Below are 6,595 nucleotides of genomic sequence, written 5' to 3'. Positions count from 1 at the left end.
TTCTAGCCTTGTAGACCAAATTGGTGACATGTATTTAATAATAAAGGTCTCAGTGACTCACATACACATGAAAAAGATTTGCACAAATAGGAAGTTTGTGCCTATCCGTTGTTTCACCGGGCACCCTCCCTCCGGGGTCTCCGCTTTTCTTTATCTCTGGTTGCTATTTGCCTCACGAGAAAGAAGGTTGCCCTGTAAGAGCTAATCTATGACATAAACTTGTCATCGGCCCACAGCAGAGACGTGTTACCTTACACACCAGAATACATTCCCACACCAGCTCCTTTGTCCAGAAAGGCAGAAAGACACTTTCCTCAGCCTCCCTTAAAGTTGGGATTGAACCGCATGCCCAAGTCTTCCTCGCGAGCACTGTGAGCAGGAGTAACGCCACCCCCAGACCAAGGCAGGGAGGAGCAGGTGTGGATTTTCCATGCCCACTGGCATCTGCACAGCCGGGAGCAGAGAACTCTGAGCTGTGGCTGGAATCATTGTGGGTCCCCGAGTCCCGATGGGAGAAGGGTCTCGAAGAGGGACGTCTGATCACCTCAGAAGGTGGTATGAGCAAGAAATCAACATGTTTGTATTAAGCCACTGATATGTGAGGCTTTGTGACGCCAGCAAAGCCTACCCGATCCTGGTACTTCAACAGGCCCATCCCAAAAGCAGAGAAGGAGTCCCCAAGACCATCAGCCACTGCCCTGCCGAATGCTGTCCTAGAAGTGGGGTCGAGGTGGGGGTCTTGGTCTTGGGAGTTTTTCTGGCTCCCACTGGCCAAGTCTTCCATGAGGTAGAAACGGAGAAGGTTATTCAGTCACATGCTTCATCATCTGAAACTATTAGGTGACCAGGTCAACCCAAGCCCCTTGTTCTTATTCGCTGCTCACCAAAAAACCTTCTAATTATGATTTGGCATTCAATGCAGCTTTGTTGACAGGGAGAGGATACCACATCAGAGGAACTTTGAGTCAAGACATTCCTGTGACAGAGTCTAATTAGAGATAGTCAGTTACAGCTGCTGGCACACTTCTAGCTCCTTGAAGGGGAAATGTCCCTGCCCAGAGGCTAGGCCCAAGGGCCAACATAGATAGCCATGTTTGAACCCAAGGGTTCCCAAACCACAGTCCAGCTTGTGGTTGATTCATTCAGTTATCCATTCATTCACTCAACAAGTACTTATTAAGCACCTACTCTGTGCACTGGGGATAGAGCAGTAAACAAGCAAACTCCCTGTTCTCATGAATATTATATTCTAGAGGGTAGGAGGCAGCTGCTAACTATGAAAATAGATAAAGATCACATATCAGATGGATACAAGTGCTCAGCAGAAAAATAAAGTAGGGTGAGCAGGACAGGAGTGTGATCTAGGGCAAAGGGGGAGATTGCCTTTTCTATGTTTCAAGGGAAAGATTACTCTGATATTTGAGCAAGACACTGAAGGAATTCGGGAGATGGCTGTGTAGGCATTCCGCAGAACAAAGGATAAGAGTGGATGTGAAAGGAACAACCGCTGCAAAAATCTTCAGGTGGAGCGTGCTTGTTTGGTCAAGAAACCTCAGGAAGCTGGAAGGGCCAGGGGATGAACAAAGGAATGGTAAGAGGGAAAAAATCCGTGGGGACCTGGGGGCCAGAACACACGGGACTATGTAGGTAGGCATGGCAAGGACTGTGACTTAGAGTAGAATGGGAAGTCCTCTCAAAGTTTGGAGCAGAGGAGTGATGCCATCTCGCTTAGATTTGAAAAAGGAGAGATCTGATTCTTCTGTTGAGAGAAGACAGAGAAGACAGTGGGAGAACGTGTAAGAGCAAGGAGAGATCCGTTGGGAAGTATCACAATAACTCAGGTGACGGGTCACAGTGGGTCCTATGGTCTATGGCATAATTCGTCAAATTCTCTTAGGGATCTGAGCAGATCGTACCAGGAGAATGAAGCTGAGAACTTCAGGGACAGCCACGGAGAACGCATGAGGCAAACAGGATCCCCTGTCCCCTAATATTGACCAGAGTGCTGACCTGACTTCCTGGTAGCAATAGCCTCATCTCCAGGATGCCGAACCTTGTCTTTGTAGATATCCTGCTTCAATCAGCTGTATCAGTCAGCTATTGCTGAAAAAAAAAAAAAAAAATCCCCGAATTCAGTAGCAAACAATACTGTGCATCCATTCTCAGGGTCAAAGATCTACAGTTCAGCGAGGAAAATTTGCTCTGGGCTACGGTCAACAGGTCAGCTGGGGAAGCTCTGCTCCATGTGATTACTTTGCAGCCTAGCCTGAAGACACAGCAGCTCCCTGAGGACATTTTTTTTCCCATACAGAAGTTGGAAGCTTCCAGAGGAGCAAGCAGAAACACATGATTCCTTCTAAAGCTTGGGCTCAAGGCTAGCACACTGTCAGTCCCTTCCATGTTCTATTGCTGAAGACTGTCACTGGCCAACCCGGCACCATCAGGGCAGAGGAGCACACTTCTACTCCAGTAGCGAGAACTGCAGAGTCACCTGGCAAAGTGTACGGATATGGAGAGGGTGAAAAATTGGAAATAACAATGCAGTCTATCACATCACCCCATTGGAAAGCGAGTCAGTGGCCTCGGGTAGGGCTTCTCAGACACTGAGACTCCTAAGAATGGCCTCCGGAGCTCATCAAAGATTCCAGTTCAGTAGGTCTGGGGTGGAGCCTGAGGATTTACATTTCTAACAAACTCCCAGGTGATGCTGTCCCTGCCGATCCCCACACCGCACATCTGGTCACAAAGAGCCACATCATACTCCAAGGTACTGAGCATCAGATCCATGGGACAGTTGGTAAAAATATTTTAATTCTCCAGGTAATATCTAATATCTCACAATGCAATGCTAGGACACCTCCTTAGCTGTGGAGGGAGAAGACTATCTAGATCCATCTATCTAGGTCTATCAAGACAGAGCTTGGGGGAACCCACCCTTGTTGCTCTTGACCTCAGGTCACAGAGAACACTCAGCTCGTGTTGAACTTCTCAGCTTCTTTCTCTGTCAAATAAGGATTATGGCTTCTAAAAAGCATTTTATCACCCTAACCCCAACACATGCATGCTGACTTAGCCCTTCTTTCCACTGAGCTCATACATGATCTCTATTAAAATAGTTACGGCAAGATGTTCCAATTATCTCTTTCCACCTGGTAAGCTCTGTGATAGCTACCTCCATGTCTTCTCCATGGGTCTCCCTGATGCTTGACACTTATTAGTGTCCCAACTCACGTTTGCTGAGTGAAAAAATGAGAGGAGGAACAAGATGGGCTCTCCTAGGAAGACGGGAAGGACTCTTGTGAAACCATTCGAGAACACTGCAAAGGATCTGATTGCCCACCCCGTGCTGGGCCCCTGCCCAGCTGTGGCCTCCAGCCTTTCCTGAATTCCCATAAAGCAGTGGTTTTCTGTATGCATGAGAGAAGCACCAGGAGATATTTTAAAAATCTCAATGCCCAGGCCACCATCCAAACCACTTAAATCGGAAGACTTGGGGTGGGACCAGGCATTGGTAATTTTTTAAGCTCCTGGTGATTTCCACATGCATCCAGGACTGAGGACAGCTGAGTGTCAGAGGACAGTCAGCTCCCCAGCTCCACAGGCAGCAGTGACACCTGCAAGGCAGACACAGGGGGACGGATGAGTCATGGATGGAGCTTAACCGTCACCGCCAGGGGCACTGCAGCTATTTAGAAACAACAAACAATCTGGAGAAATAAGAAACAGATTCTCCCAACCTTGTTATGAAAACAAGGGATTAGCTGTTATTGCATAAAAGCTGGTGCCTCACTAATCCTTACAGAACCTGTTTTGTCGAGAGTTCCAAAGAAGCGACGGGTCCTTGGAAGGCCCTCTCAGCTAGCAAATGGCCTGCCTAAAGCCAAAGAGAGGGCACCTGGCAGTGGGGCTGGCAGGGGGACAGGCGCTGAGGTCCTAGAGCAGGGCTGAGCACGGGAAGAAGAGCATACTGAAATCACATGCCGTGAAAGTTGGAGAAAGCCCAGAAAAGAGGAGGAGGAGGAGAAGAGAGACGCAGTTGAGCAGGGGTGGACAGGGGACAGTAAGGTGGAGAAGGGCTGAGAGGGGAGGCTGGCTGTTCAGACCTGCCCCACATCTCCCAGCTGCCAAGACCCCTCTCTAGCAGCCATGGGAGAGAGAATCCAGGGTCCTCATCTTTCCCACTGTCCCACGGAATGTTCTATGCACGTACTCCCCAGATGGCCTCATGCCCAGGGATGGGAGATTGTGTTCTCCAAGCAGGGAATGCGTGGAACCCCAGTGAGGTTCAAAGTTCCATGTCACAAACACCCAGTGATTCAGATGGAGGACAACAACGCTGGTGGCTCCGGGCCACTCATACAGAGACGATCTCTTTGGTTTCTTACCGCCCAGAGGGATAAGCACTGACTTGTAGAGTAAGAAAAACCCTCTGCAGGTGAACATGAGCTAGGTAGCAAGCAGCTTGGCTTAATCAGAGGCCCCTGTAGCTGAACGCTGGAAAGGTTCCTCACACCGTTATTGGGAGCAGGGAGCCCAAGTACAGTGGAAGTTCAGACCCAGAACCAGGCCCATTGGAGACCCGAGGTCTGGCTCCTTGGCATTTCAGTGAGGGACGGATAGTGGACTGATGGACAAAGGCCATCACCTGGCCTGTGCTATACTGTCAAGAAAACACAACAAGACCATTCCCAGCCATTTCGTTTATGGCAGGGACCCCAGCCCATCACATCAGAGGGAGACTAAGCAAAGCACCCACCTTCTCCTCCTGCAATTCGAGGAAGGAATAAGGATGTTGCAAGAGCTGGGGTTTTCCGCTTTGGCCAGAGTAGAGGGGACACGCCACTTGAACTTCTGATAATATTTTGCCCCCTCAGGGATTTGATGGCAAATCCAGTTCGGAGGGGGCCAACAACTGGGCCAAGGCCACTCATTCCTGCTCTCTGGACAGCAAGCAGCCGTGTTGCCCTGGTTCTCCTGCTGGGGACACCATCTTGCTGGTTCACCCTTGTATGTCAAGCACTACAAGCCTCAGGCAGCCCCAAAGCCTGCCTTCTGGGTCAGCAGCTCTGCAGTCATGGTGTCCATTTAGCAACCAAGAGGGTCCAAATCAGGCAGACACCGGGCTCAGTGGCATTTGAGCTCCACATGAGGCAGTAGACACTGCCAGAGGGTTGCAGTGTTGAGGGCGGGAGGTGGGGGTTTAAAGAGATAAAACACACAGAGCCCTTGCAACCCTGCCAGGCACGTGGCAAGGGCTCGATGACCAAGGGAATCCACATCTGCTCATGGGGTTCCTCAAGAGCCAGTCTACATTCTGGTCAACTGTCCTTTGCAGCCACTGGTCCCAGGACCCAGTTCTTTTTAAGAAGCAACCTGAGAAGAAAGCTAGTTCTTGGCTGAGAGTCCAGCTCTGATGCACGGAGGCTGGCTCAGAACTTTTCTCCCTCTCCCACCACCCTGTGGGCTCTGCGAGAGCCTTAAGTTCCCGGGCAAGGGGCTAACAGCCTCCAAAGCCCCACGTCCCTCTGCTACCCCTTCTTCCCCACCACTCTGTATTTGGAGTGGCCATAGGGAGTATGGCTATGGGGGAGTCATGCTCTCGTGTGCTCGTCTGTTGATTTGATTGCTTTTGGAGAGAGAAAGAAGAATTTCATGGTGTGCCAAATCTCTTTAGGGCGCTGAAAACATTCAAGAACCGGGTCCATAAGCCTCTGCCACACTCACCCATATTTGCCCCCTTCCCGCCTGTTTCCCCCCACCCCTGTGTTGTCATCTATTTCTACTTCCCCTCTTCCTTGTTGCCTCTTTCCTTTCTTCTTCCTTGTTATCCTCCTCCTGTTTCATCCCTCCCTACACCCACACCCCGTGGGACCATTCTGGGCAGAGGGTTGATGGTTATTGGTTGGGGGGGGCGGGTGGGAAAAAGGGAAACTTTCCAGCTCCTTCTCACCATATCAGACTATGTTCACATACATCTGCAGTAGGTCAAGCAATTTCATTTCATTTTATTGTGCACGTTGGGATGAAAGTCTCCCTAAACTGAACTTGAGAGCTTATTTTTTAAACTTGTAAAGTGAAATGCGTCTGGAGTAACTGAAAATAACCAGTGAATCTGGTGACCATTTGCCTTTCTGTTATGAGAAGTAAACTAAAAGCCATGAGAACGGCATGGGGGTGAAACAGGACTGGCCTCATAGAGGAGTAAACAAATCCGATGATAAATATTTACTACGACCAGTGAAGTATAGGAGGTCTTCAGAGTTTCTGCCCCAGACTCTATTTAGATGTTCCTGAGGAACAGCTCAGCAGGACAGCTCTGGATAAAGCCCCATCCCCCACCGTACCCAACCCCCGGCAATCAAGGGCATCCACCCGCCTGACCCTCCACCACCAACCCAACCCGCCCCACCCACCCATCAGAACTCCTACCCTACCAGCAGAGAAGTGGCCACAACGATATCAGAGCCCTGGTGTGGGCCCACAGGGTCTAGTTCTAACAGGGCGGGTGACAACTTTCCAAATGAGATGGGTCCAAACCAGCAACTTCCGTCGCCTTCTGACCCACCTCCAGGGACCTCTTGCCATGGCCCGAGCC

This window comes from Mustela nivalis (assembly GCF_964662115.1).
Source record: "Mustela nivalis genome assembly, chromosome: 14".
Classification (NCBI taxonomy): domain Eukaryota; kingdom Metazoa; phylum Chordata; class Mammalia; order Carnivora; family Mustelidae; genus Mustela; species Mustela nivalis.
This window is presented reverse-complemented; position numbering follows the sequence as displayed.